Here is a 14,199-nt window from a genome sequence, read left to right as displayed (position 1 = left end):
AGTGATGGTTTGTGACATCTTCACTCAGGAAACCATGACAATGTTAACTCGAGAATGACAAGAAATTGTTATTTGAAAAGCAGGGTTAGAAAGAAACCACCAGATTCCTACTGGGTATCTCCCCCATTTGTTAGAGCGGCCATCTTTGAAAATGTCTGTTTCTTCACTCCTCTAAGCTTCCCGTGTCCTTTGCAGTGACTAACCAAGGTTAGAGCAGAACAGTAAAAGCTCATGCCTTCACAGCTCAAGTCTCCCCACTGTTTACGTTTGGGGTGAGCCTTGGAAGTAGAATTACAATAAAGGCTTGTATGTTTTCTACAGACACACTATTTCTGTAAACAAGTCCAGCTCCTACACTACCCCCTTTACAACTATCGCTAGAGAGAGAGTAATGTGGCAATCTTCACAGAAAGAGCATGCTCCCTTCAGAGACAATGCCAAAATGGAAGAGCGCTCTGTGTTACGACTTGCCCCTTCTCATTCCCAAATATAAATGGGCTTACTACACATGGTATTAAAATGTACACAATTTAGAACAGTCCAACAACATCTAGTAATAACATATATTTTGCAATGCCTTATTAAATAATTTTTATAAATAAAATAACCTGGCTCAGTTGGTTGAGCGACTGCCTTCGGCTCAGGTCATGATCCTGGAGTCCCAGGATCGAGTCCCGCATCGGGCTCCCTGCTCGGCAGGGAGCCTGCTTCTCCCTCTGACCCTCCCCCCTCTCATGTGCTCTCTCTCTCTCATTCTCTCTCTCTCAAATAAATAAATAAAATCTTTTAAATAAATAAATAAATAAATAAATAAAATAACCCACCTGCATACATAAACTTAAAATAACTATATAATGCCCTAATAGTGTCAAGGAGAAATAGAAAAAAATAATAAAATATGTTTTTAAATATGTAAATGTTCTGGTGTAACAAAAAAAGGCAAAACGAAGACATGAAATGCTTGCTTCTAAGTGTATAATCACCATGAATATAACAAACACCCATGGACACAAAGAGAGGTGTGCTTATTAGCAACTTAAATGTCACAATTAGTGTGTGTTACTGCTGGTGACATGACTGTTGGAAACGATGAGCAACTCTTGGTACGGTTTTAAATGAAACAAAGTATAGTCTTCCCTTGATTGATTTATAAGTAGTTTCCCCCCAGGAAAATATATACAAAAACTAAGGAAAAAATACTTGTATTTCACAGAAAAAGTTCTAGACTTGGATTATCAGAAATGAACTTTTCACTTAAATGGATGTCTGATGGGACACGGGAAAATTGTGCAGTGTGTGAGACAATGCTTTGTTCTGTGGAACTGCCCTATGCATTATACGTCTTTGGTCAGTGGAACATGGGCTGAAATGAAATGCATGGATTCTGAGCCTAGGCTTAAGAGGCATCACATGTTTCCACTCACCTTCCCTGTACTTCTGTCCTTTCCATGCAAAAAATATGAACTGGGTAGCCAATTATTCCAAGTAGGATTAAAGACCTGAATCTAATCTGTAATTTGGAGAAAACCTAGCAAAGCTCAATGTAAATTAGCCTGCCAATCCACAGATGCATGGGCAAAAAGAAACTGCTTTAGGTTACTAACTTTTGGGAGTAGCCAGTTAGGCACCATGATGTAGCAATAAATGTCTGATGTATCAAATGAGATTTCCTCCCAACCTCCTCCCCCCCTCAGCATAAGGGAGGCAAGTATGGTTAAAGGAGGGATAGAAATATCAATAAGAAATTCATTGAACATTTTATCAAAAACTAATGATGTACTGTACCTTGGCTGATTGAATTTAAATTAAAAAAAAAAAGAAATTCATGATGTTTTACAGGGAATGGATGGATATTAGGAAAAAGAAGGAATGGGTGGGATTGAGGGAAAAGGCAGAAGTTAAGCAGCACTGTAAAAAACATGCAATGCTGAGTCACTAGCTATATGAGTTGCTGGGATATGGAAGAGCCCTCCAACAAACCATGCCAATGTGAATTTCATGAGCTTGCTCCCCCCAACAATCACCAAAGGATGGAATCTGCAAAGTCTGCCACAGTCTTGTAAAGACAGGTAGGGATGTAATAAGAATTGAATATGGTTCATGGTTTTCACCAAATAAAACCCTTGTCATCAAAATTCAAATCATGGTTCATTTATCTGTTCAGATTATAAACACGTATACATTAAACAACCAGTAGATCCACAGCAAGCCCATGAGTATTTCATTTTTATCAACACCTTTGCTTTCAAAGAAATTGGAATCTTCTATAAACCTGGCTTCTATCATATAGATATTTGTGAAATTAATTAAATGTATCTGTCATTCTATCTAGTTACTAATGTTCTGATATTCTGAGGGCTGAGTCAATGGTAAATAAAAGAAATAATGGGTTTAAATATTTGCAAATAACCACAGGCAATGATTCCATGTTCCAATGAGATAGGAATGCATTTTAAATAATTCATATACATTTTTAATGATCTACAGAAAATGCTACATGACTCTGAAGTTTCTAGAATCTATACAAAAAATTGAACTAAGTATCCAAAGCAATGAAGAAAATACAATTAGATACAAGAATCACAAGAGTTCATAAAATAAAAACAAACCAGTGATCCTAAAAAACTATGCAATAAACTTGACAACCTGAATAAAATTGACAAATTTCTTTTTTTTTTAAACACTGCTTACCAAAACTGACATAAGAAGAAACAGAAACTCTGGAACCTTTATCTATTAAAAAGAAATTATTTTGTAATGAATCAGAGGCTCAAAAGCATTGGATGAGATTCTATACACATTCATAGGAAATTTTAGCAAATCACAAACAGAAGGAAACTTATCCAACCTGATAGAAGTGGAGGTCAAATGACAGAATTGCTCATGAGGGACTTAGACTCAGGTGGAACCCAGACGAGTGGAGAACAAATCAGGGACTGTTTTCTCACCCTCTGGCATCTTGTGGACTGAGAGTTTGGCCATCTGGAGACAGCATCCTGTCTGGGCACATTCATGACGTTCTCACGTCCATCAGCAGCGATAAGGCTCGGCCAAGCAGTTTCCCAGACACTGGGCATGAAAAAGTGGGCATCTGAGCAGGAATGGGAGAACTGTGTTAGGCACCTCCAGAAGGAGATTATGACTGGAAGGTACATGCAAGGTGTTTCTGGGGTGCCGGAAATCATCCCTGTCCTGATCTGGGTGTTGGTTAAAGAGATGTGTTCAGTTTGTGAAAATCAATTCAGCTATACCCTTTTAATATGCACACTTTTGTCTCTGTATATTATCCTTCAATTAAAAAGGCTTAATAAGGGGCTCCTGGGTGGCTCAGTCGTTAAGCATCTGCCTTCAGCTCAGGTCATGATCCCAGGGTCCTGGGATCGAGCCCCATGTCGGGCTCCCTGCTCAGCAGGAAGCCTGCTTCTCCCTCTCCCACTCCTCCTGCTTGTGTTCCCTCTCTCGCTGTGTCTCTCTCTGTCAAATAAATAAATAAAATCTTTAAAAAAAATTTTTTTAAAAAGGCTTAATAAATATCTAAAATGTGTTCGGCCCCTATGTGTCCAGCACCTGGAGTTAAAGATCTCAGTGACTTGGCCTCTTCCCTTTAAGTTCAAGGGACGCAGAATCTACTGGGGAAATGTATAGAGAGCCACAACGACAAAGTGTGAGAAGCATTATGATGGTGGTGGCTACAAGGGGACTGGGAGAAACAAAGAAAGGGGCCCAAATTCCTCCGGGGAGGGGCGTGAAGTTTTAAGCTGAGGCTTGAAGGGTAAGTAGGAGCTTTTTCCATGGGTAGGTATATGTTGAGAGTCGGGGGAAGGTAAGTGGTGGGAGGGAGGACATTCCAGACCCATGGAAGAGAAGATAAAAATTGTCCATCTCCGATCCTATCAAGTACACAGCCATAGGATGAAAAATGTCCCTAAAAGCGCAACATTCTGAGTAGCAATACAGGCTTTTGACAGCCACCGGACACGTAAGATTTATTGAGAACAGAGGAGGGAGATGGAGGAGAGGTCCTGGACTTTAATGACCTACGTCAGCAATGCGCAGCTCCTCTCAGGGTCCACTGTACTGGATGTTTATAGGTGAGTTCCCTTTTTTCATTCAAAATGAAAACAGCTTTATTGAGCCCTAAAATAATTTATGTTCTCACAACCTCAAATACCTTCCTATACTATGAACTAAAAAAATATCCATGGGAAAAACTGGCACTGCATTTTAGCCACTAAAACATTAATATCTGGACATATTTGAGAAACATCATCACATGGGCAACCTGAAATTAATTTTTACCAACTTTACTAATGCCTTAATTACAAATGTAATATGTAATTATTGTTGAAAACTCAAATATTTCAGAAATATAAAGTGAAAAGTGTCAGGTCCTCTTCATCTTATCCCCAAAAGATAATAGTTTGGTCATTGTCCTTCCAGGCTTTTTAATGTACTTTAATTTTTTAATAGAGACATAGGACATTTTCTGGTCAATAAATTCCTGTATTTTTCATTAATAACTTATCTTCAAATATTTCTATGTGAGTACATACAGGTTCATTTCAATGGCTGTGTAGTATTTCATTATTTAGATAAACCATAATTGATCTGATCACCCTCTGAAAGACATTTAGATTGGTTCTAATTTTTCAGTACCATGAATAATATGCACAGAACATCCTGTGCAACATTCTCATGATTTATCTTAATATTCTGATACTTCTGAGCATGTCTGGAAGGGAGGGACTAAGAAATCTCCCAGTAGGAGGCTCAATGCAAGCAGAAGACAATCTGAGACCCACTATTTATGGTCTTAGGACATGGGCTGGAGTCGGAAGGGACAAGTGATAGTGAATACAGGATGTTGTGTTTCTCACCAGCCCCATGCATTCGCACATCCTCCAAACTCTCCAGGGACATTAGGAGCACATGGTAGCTTCAGGAGGTTCTATAATACTGGAGCCAGGGCATTCTGGGAATGGGAGGCACGCTCTGCACCACTGTGGGATGCTGCTGCAGGGAAGTAGAGGCAAGGACCACAGGGATTACCCCTGAGAGCTCAGAGAAGTAGTGAAGAATCTTTGTAGCTGATTGGGAATCCACAACTGGGGAAGGAATAGAACGAGGGCAATGACTGTGGATGACATGGGTCCTTATGTCTACCTCCACACTGATGTTGCCAAAAGGAAACCCTGGCTGTGGGTTTAACGGGATACTTCAAAAAACAATTATCTTTATACTTAAATTACATTTGTTTTCAATGCCGCTCATAATGTGTTTAATGTGCATTAATTGGAGCATGCTGTCACATGTTGAAAATAATACTAATGTGAAGGTACACATGAGAATGTCCCGATGAAATTATTAGAATGTTGCTTCTTCAATACAAACACACCCAAGCACAAAAATTAAAAAAAAAGAAAAATGGCATACTTAGCACTACTCAAGAGTAATATTACAATGAGCGTATTTTAAAATAAGCTAGTCAGAGCTTGAAATGACAAAATGGGTCCCCTTCTCTACCCACCGCTAAAATGCATGGTTGTTCCCTGTGCAGAGGCCCCTTTGCTGAGTGGCTCAGCTGGGTAATTTAAAGCAAAGAACAAACATCTCAGATATTTGTCTTAGAACAATTTCAACCCCCCGAGATCACTATTTATCTTGTGTGCATCCAAAGATTTAAAAACCTGAATACCGGAGGGGATAGAGTCTAAAACACATCGCCAGTGTTCCTGGTGTTCCTACAAAGGCAGACCTAGCACCCCAAGCTGCAGTCTCTCAGTGACTCCAGGAGCAGTGACAGGGAGGGAAGGTCCACGGAAATGACCCAAGGATAGGAGACCTGAAGCCAGTTCTTTAAAAGTTTCTGATGCTCACTCAAAGATGTGGCCCACACTGGATGGTTGTAATCAGGTGAAGACAGTCACGGTGTACGGGAAAAGACATTGATCTTGGTTCAGTCAATTACAAACCATGTAACAGGGGAAAATCACAAGTTCTCTGAGTAATGAGAGGCCCAGCGTCATTATAAAGATTACAATGATCCACATGCATGTGTATATACAAATATGCATAGGTTCCCAGGATTAGCTAGTAACTGACAAAAGGAAAACATGGGGCCCCCCTTTGTTCAAAAAATTTCAAGAGGTGATGGCAGAGCATAAACCAAACACAGGGCCTTTCTAACCATGAGGCCCCGCGTGGTCCATGAAGCGAGCCCTCAGTGTTACCATTCCACAGATGGGTGCTCCTTGGGAACAGGACTTTTGTAACTGCACAGCTGAATCTCCAGAGTACCTTGCATTTGGTAAACATTCAGGAAACACTTGACTACTTACAGGATTGCATTATAATAAAAAGGAAGCAGGGTTTCCTACATTAAGAAGGAATCCCTTCATGTTACAAACCAAATACTGATTGAAGAGAAAAGACATCTTTTATAGTACAGTGCCTGCAAAGCAACATGCTAGGAGCTTTATGTATGTTTTCTCCATTTACCCTTTACACACAATCCTAAAAAGTAGATATAAAAATCATCTTTTCACAGCTGAAGAAACTAAGGCTCTAAGAGATTAAGAAACTTGTCCATGGTTACACCATTTTTCTCAAGCAGCTCACTAATTCATCTGATAAAATTTACTGAGCTCTTACTATACTCCAGATACTATTTTAGAGACTAGGGATAAACAGCAAGACAAAACAACAACCTATCTCTAATTCTGTCCTTGGCCTCTTGGGGTTTGTAGTTCAGCCAGGAGAGACAGGCATTAATGAAACAATCTCACTTTTTTCAAAAAGGAGATGGTAAAATTAATGAACTTTATAAACAGAGTTGCCAGATTCAGCAAATAAAAATAAAGGATGCCCCAGATAAATTTAAATGTCATATAAACAACAAATAATATTTTAACATAACTACGTCCCATGCAATATTTGAGATATACGTAGATTAAGAAACATTTTACTAATCTGAACTCAAAATTACTGAGTATCCTGTTTTTCTCCAACAACCTTATTTATAAAGAAAAGAACACTGTGAGAGAAGAAAGATTTCCCCTCCCGAGAGGGTTGGGAAGCTCTCCCAGAAAGGGAAGATGACTGAAGTCTAAAGAACATCAAGAGTTAAAATGGTGAAGGTAGGGTACAGCAGGTGATAAGGTTGCTCTAGCAGGATGGGGCTGATGTTTGAAGGTTGCTAGGACGGGAGAGGTTTGGAGGTTAAGCAAAATGATGTTACGGAAGTGCGCAGGGGCCAGGCCCTCCAGGGCCTTGAAGGCCATGCTGAGGTTTTCAGCCTTTCCGCCACCAGAGCAACCTATAAAATGCTGCTCCTATGTAGATGCCATCTACATAACTGTCTCCACAGGGTTCTTCCCAACCACCCACCTCACTCACTCCACCTCTGACTCCTTCCACAGAACTTGGTCATCTTTAAGTCTGTCTTGCCAGCTGGAAGGTGACTTCTCTGAGAGCTTCAAGTAGAGATTCAATAAATATTGAAGAGAACAACACAGCCTAGATAGCCCTGCCACACTGCCACCTTGTCAAGTACTAGTTCAAGTACTCCTTCAAGTGTAGACCCCTATTGATGACATATAACCCACTTGGCAGAGCTTGATAAATAGCATTTTCTGGGCCCACCCATGGAATTACTTATTTAGAATGTCTAGGATAAAGCTCAGACATCTCCATTTGAATAAGCTCCCCAGGGAAGTATGATACACAGGACTACTGAGAATCATAGGTCTATTCAGCTATACAAAGATTCTAATCCACAGGATTTTCAAAGAGTAGCAAATAACAAGAAAAAGCATTTGGTCTAATCAGTCATAAATCTCACTGTGCTCTTGAGTAGTAAGAGGACCCAAGTGCTATGAGAAGACTAAAGCCCATTAATATAGTTCTTACTTTCCAGTCTTAATCATTTGCAGTACATCCTGTCCACAGGAAATGATACAACAGCCATAATATACATTGGGTGCTCAACAGAAAGCATTTAAAATTTGTCATGTTAGGGGCGCCTGTCTGGCTTAGTCGGTAGAGCATGCAACTCCTGATCTTGGGGTTGTAAGCTCGGGCCCCAAGTAGGGTCTAGAGATTATTTAAAAACAAAATCTTTAGGGGCGCCCCAGTGGCTCAGTCGTTAAGTGTCTGCCTTTGGCTCAGGTCATGATCCCAGGACCCTGGGATTGAGCCCTGCATTGGGCTCCCTGCTCTGTGGGAAGCCTGCTTCTCCCTCTCCCACTCCCCCTGCTTGTGTTCCCTCTCTTGCTGTGTCTCTCTCTGTCAAATAAATAAATAAAATCTTTAAAAAAAAATAAAATAAATCTTTAAATAAAATAAAATAAAATTTGTCATGTTAAATTCATCTGAATATCTGTTTTACTAAGATTGGTAAACAGATTATTTTTCAATTTCGGTCTTTTAAAAATGTTTTAATCCATATTCATAATGGCATAATATAAAATCTAACAGATCAATTATTCTACAAAAACAGAGCCCATAACTCCATGTAAAATTGCAATGTGAGTTAATAAAAAACACTTCTTATATTCTACTTATAAGCAAAGTTCAAATTTAAAATATAACTCATCAAGGGATAAAGAAGGTGTGGTGTATATATATACAATGGAATATTATTCAACCATAAAAAAGAATGAAATCTTGCCATTTGCAACAACATGCATGGACTTAGAGGGTATTATGCTAAGTTAAATAAGTCAGAGAAAGACAAATACTATGTGGTTTCACTCTTATGTGGAATTTAAGAAACAAAACAAATGAACCAAAAAAAAGAGAGAGACAAACAAAAAGCAGACTCTTGAATTTGCAGAACAAACTGGTGGTTACCAGAGGGGAGGTGGGTGGGGGATGGGTGAAATAGGTGAAGGGGATTAAGAGTACACTTATCATGATGAGCACTGAGTAATGTAGAGCACTGTTGAATCACTATATAGTACACTTGAAACTAACATAACATGGTATATTAATTATACTGGAATTAAAATTTTATGAAATAAAATAAACTATAACTCATCATATATTTCTGCATTTCAGCTAGGGAAAGAATAGTAGAACCAGAGAGTACCAAACCATCCAATCCACTGATCTCTCTCCATTTATTTCATTTTGTTCAATTCTTCCCAACAAGGGAAACCATGATGATATGCCAACTAATAGCAAGTGTCCCTAATTACAAGGGGTGTTTGTGATAAAAATAAACATTAAGACATATTTCCAGCAAGGATTAAAATAGTAACTTGACCCCCCCCCCCTTGTTATTTCAGCTGTGCCAAATAAAGAAAGCTCCAAATTCAATTCACTGCAACATTTACACTGGTTGCTCAATAGGGCTGGAATGGAAAAAGCAAAGCAAAAACAAAAACAATTTAGCAATGTTGTACCAAAACCACATGCAGACAGGGGGCTGCCTCTCAGGTTTACTGACAGACTTAACCTAAATGATGAGTTTGGGTTAAATGGACAATGATGTACATATTGCAAACCATGGGTCTGATAAAATCCAAATCAACATGGAACCAAGAAGCACTGGTCAATCACAGGTTTTTCCTTGGTACAGCCACACAGGATAAATAGGGCATTTTAACTTTAACCATTCATAGATATCCACCATTATGTATGAATAACATGAATAACAACATTGTGAGTGGTTAGGAAGGCATTTTGACAAATCAGATGTTTTTATTCATGAAATATATCATCAACAAGTTTACATTAGCGTAAGAGATAATATCCCTAATGATAGGAAATGGATTTTCTGGGACTTGTGGTCACGTGATATATTGCACATTATGATACCCTTTGTGGTCATCTCCTTAAGGATGGAAACTGCATCCTGTTTTCTGAGGCAACTTCCACACTTAAGGAATATGACTGGGTTAATAATGAGTAGAATTTTTACCTAAAAGCTCTTAGGCTAGTCTGCTGCTCACACCAGAGAACCTACTTTGACTGTCATCAGGTCATGAAAAATAAATCTGTTTTCTCTACTACATCACCAAAAACACTCAGATGTAATCCAGTGCTTTTTTTTTTTCCATTCTCCAGACAGCAGCTAATGGCATCTGATTTTATATAAGACTGTTAGGAAAAGTCTATCGTCTGCGCTTGCTGACATTGAAAGCTAAATTTCATTAAAGAAACAGCACTGGTGAATGTCTCCAGAATTTTTTAAAAGATAAAATTGTTTTTCTTTTTCCCTTAAAGGGACTGTGTTTCATAATATTTTCCATTCATAGAGAATTTGTAGGCACAAAGCTCTCTGAGACCATCATCTTTTGTCCTCAAAACAACTTTGTAGTAAGAGCTAGTCTGAGCTATTTTTCAGACTTCTCAAATGTGGAGGATGAACCCAAGAGGTAAGTCACTTGCCTGAGGTGACTGTAACACAATGCTCCGGAAAGCGGGAACTAGGATCTTTGTCTCTGGGCTCTCTGATGACTGCCTTCCCCTTTTCCTTCCTTCCTCCCCTCCAGCTCCCCTCTTTCAATCCTTTAGCCGCACATACTGCAGATTTGGCCTCATTCAGCAAAGCCAGTAGAAAAACCTTTGCCAGGAGGCTTCCAGAAAGTGGGGTCTTTTAAAAATATAATAATAAATAAAATGAAACATGGATTGGGCTTTTTATTTTCTCCCAGGGACTGCGTTCAACACACATTTTTAGGTCCTAAAGGAGGAACGCAGCACACTGTTTTGTAAGCCATTCTCAAGCCCCACTTAGAGGCCAGGCTTCCTGACAAAACTGAAGAATGGCGAAGGCATGGGTGAGCACTACGGAAATCTCATGAACCTCAACGTCGAAGCTTTCACATGAAAACTTGCCAGGAGCACGAGGCCTTTCGGAACTTGCCACAGAAAACTAGTGAACGCCAAAGAGATGAATGCCAAAGCCTCTTCCAGGATTAAGGCTAAGAATCAAACTGAAACAACTGTCTCGCGCTATCAATCGCCTAAATGTTTAGGAAGGCGGTCTACTGAGAGAGGAGGCCATCAGGACATCCCTGTTGCGGCGCCTTAAAAGACGCCCCATCTTTCGATCCCCGAGGAGCGCCTGGCCGCTGCGGCGCCTTCCCGGCACTGTGGCGCACTGCGGAGCTGCGGGCCCGCCCGCAGACCCGCCCTGCTGGGCTTTCCTCGCCGCCCAGGCCGCAGTCCCCCCCTCCCCGGCCGCCCCGCCGCCCCGCCGCCCCCGCCGGGTGCGCTGCGGGGCATCCATCACCCGAGAGACTTCGACGCACACGCGCGCTCTCCCAGACCGAGACTCCGCCGCCTCCCCTCCAGCCCCCACCCCGCCCGCCCCTCGTGGGTCTGCATTTGCATCACTAGCACACGCAGCGGGTGACGTGAGCGCCCTCCCCACCCCGGCTCCCGCCTCTGTGACTCAGCCCCTCCCCCTCCCCCCCCGCGCGCCCGGCGCCTAAGGTCCCCGCACGCCCACAGAAAGACCCTGGGTTTTGTGCATCTGAGGCGGGGTGCCCGCTGCCCCACAAGTTCATCACCATATTCCGCAGTCTTCATGGGCCCAGCCCCGGGAGATCCCCGCGACAAGCTGGAGAAAAGTCTTCCCAGTTCTAGAACCCAGGCGGAGGGGAGAGAGTCTGACCACTGAAAGGGTCAGATGGACTGGGTGAGCGCCGCCACAGCTCTCACCACCACCTGAAAGGACCCAGGTGGCTTGTTTATGGGTGATAGCCCCTCTCCCCCCGGGAGCCGCACGCCAGTCGGTCTGTTTCGCCGCACCTGGAGCCTGGTGGGCGCTCCGTAGGTTTTGACTGAATGAGGGCGGAGTGTTTGGAGTCAAGTGCGGCACTTACAAACAGCCCCAGCCCCGCGGGATTCCCGGTTCTCCATCCCTCTCTGCTTCTCGCGCAGACACGAGACGGGGGCTTCGGGGACTTCCGTGGAATCGTTTTTTAAGCCCCGGGGTTTCTTTCAGGCTCGCACAGCGCCCAATGCGGCTTTCTCTGCTCTCCTGCCAGCCGCACGTCTGCAGAGGGATCCCCGCCGAAAAGTTGAGCCCAAAGCTGGGGTCGGGGTACAGGTCGGACGCCTGGCTGGGGGCTCGGAGCTGCTGTTCTGATTCAGCCTCCCCCTCCCCGTCCAACCACGGAAGCAAAGTATTGTGGAGGTCCCCAAGGAAGGCGGGCGCGGCTTTCGAATCCCCGCGGCCGCCCACCCGCCTCCCCCGGGAATCCGGATAAAGTGCACCCGCCTCCCCTGACCTACCCTGGGCATCCGGGAGTCACTCCATCTGCTTTACCCCGAATTCCCCGGTCCCGCCCCAGCAAATAGGAACCTGCAACCGCTTCCTCGGGGGCACGCGGGGCAAAGTTGCGCTTCTACAAGGATGCAAAAAGTTCCCCACGCTGCAGCGCCCTGCTCCCCGGTCGGGAAGGGAAATTAGGCGGCGGCTGGAAAACCCGCCACCGCTGCCGGGGTCCCTCACTCACCGCTCCGGCCGCCTGGGACCCCCTGCCCTAGGTAGTGTCAGCGCTGCAGCTGCTGCCTCGCGGGCGTCGCTCGGGCTCTCTCCCCGGGGCCGCCTCCGTCTGCCACTGTCGCCGGCAACGCGCGGAGTGGTGACTCCTCCGAGCGTGTCAGCGACGAAAGGAGGGGCGGGAAAGTGGCTCCGGGCTTGCACGCTGCGGTCCTCCTCCCCCTCCTCCGCCTGCGCCTCCTCCTCGCGGTGCTGCAGTGCCGGGCGGCGGCGTGGCGAGAGTACGAGCGGTGCGCAGGGAGGGAGTCACCGTGCGGGGGAGGCGGGAGCGGCGCACGACTCGGTGCGGGGCGGGCTGACTGGCTCCGGGAAGTCCGGGTTCTGAGGTCTGGCTGCAGCGTGGGACTGGGGGTAGGGGCGGGGCCACCCCCAAGTGGCAAGTACTTTCGGAGGAGTCAGGGCTCCGAGTTTGCAGGGGAGGGGGGGAAGGAAAGGGGCGCCAGTGCTCTGCGTGGTGCACTGGGGGCGGCGCCCCTAGTCTGGTCCCCCGAGAAATCAAGGCATTCTGAGTGCGGGACCTAGCTGGTGCCAGGGGAGAGAGGGTTTGCCCCCTATTTCTGGGCCTGGGACTGACCTGTTAACGTCAACTCCTCTTCCAGGGAGCCACCTGGCAGGGCTAACTTGACCATTCCTCCACCCTCCACCTCCACACTGGCATACAAGGCGAGGGGAAACTTGGGGCGCAGCAAGAGCAAACCGGAGGAAACTTTGCTGGGTGTCTGAGGTCTCCCTAATGCTAGCGGGGGTGGGGGAGCAGACAGCCGGATCCACAGGCAGACAGTGAAAGTGGTTCTTTTAGGGGAACTACTGAATATTTAAAAAGGAGAGGGAGGCACGGGAATTTTGCTTGTATTCTTGATAACACTGGCGTGCTGGAGACCCCCACTTGAGCTTCCCCACTGCAAAGCAGCAGGGTTCGGCGGCTCGGGGAAGCCTACTCGGGCGACGCCTTCCCCAAGGCTGGCGCGGCCACTCCGCGGCGGTAGAGGAGGGCGTAGTCGTCCGTGGGCCTCTGGCCGTCGCCCCTCCATGCTCCCCACCTGTCCCCCCCATCTCACGCACTGCCACCCAGATGCTGCGAGAAGCTGGACTTCCCCAAATCCAGGACCCTGCCAGCTCCGCGCTCACATGGAACCAATGCAGCGTGGGAGGCGGCCACACTGCCATACTGGCAGGCGTCTTCCCTAAGATCACCGCTCTAATGATGGGTGACCCGAAGCAAGACAAAGCGCAACACCTGAGCGGGATGCAGTGGGTGGAACTCTCTCTTACACACACACACACACACACACACGGTTTATCTGCCGAATGTGTTTGATTCGTGTAAATATGCCTGGATGACTGAATGGATCAGTGTATGGATATAAATATAAATACATGTACTTGTGCTGGAAAGAAGAGACACCAGGCACCTCAGGCAGCCTCCTGCCCAGAGAAGCTGGTGGGGATGAGGCAGGTCAATTCTGAGCAGTGTTGTCACATGAGCTTTCTGGCTTGGTTTGTGTCACTATGCATGATGCTGTGGAAAGAGGAAGACAGAGACAGTCCTTGGCCTATAATTTTCCCTTCTCTCCATTTCAGGCTCTCAAGAATTCTTAAGTTATGATTCCCCTGTCCTGTGGAACCTACACTTGCTTTGCTGCATCGGTCTTTGAAAACCTGCCTGGGTCTTGTTTGGGTTA

General features: G+C 44.7%; 1 protein-coding gene across 2 annotated transcripts in view; it reads right to left on the bottom strand.

Moving 5' to 3' along the window:
* SV2C (synaptic vesicle glycoprotein 2C) overlaps positions 1-12,814 on the bottom strand; it is a 205,988-nt gene extending 193,174 nt beyond the window's left edge. The window contains exon 1 of one of the 2 annotated variants that reach the window (XM_035014673.1): positions 12,471-12,814. The gene's annotated coding sequence lies outside the window, so the exon portion shown is untranslated. The remainder of the gene's footprint in view (positions 1-12,470) is intronic. The other variant, XM_035014672.1, reaches the window with a different exon arrangement.
* Between the last annotated feature and the right edge of the window lie 1,385 nt (positions 12,815-14,199).

Source organism: Mirounga leonina, unplaced genomic scaffold, assembly GCF_011800145.1.
Source record: "Mirounga leonina isolate KUSES-001 unplaced genomic scaffold, KU_Mleo_1.0 Mir_168, whole genome shotgun sequence".
NCBI classification, from domain to species: domain Eukaryota; kingdom Metazoa; phylum Chordata; class Mammalia; order Carnivora; family Phocidae; genus Mirounga; species Mirounga leonina.
Note: the sequence above shows the minus strand (reverse complement) of the source record. Positions and strands in the feature narration are given on the sequence as shown.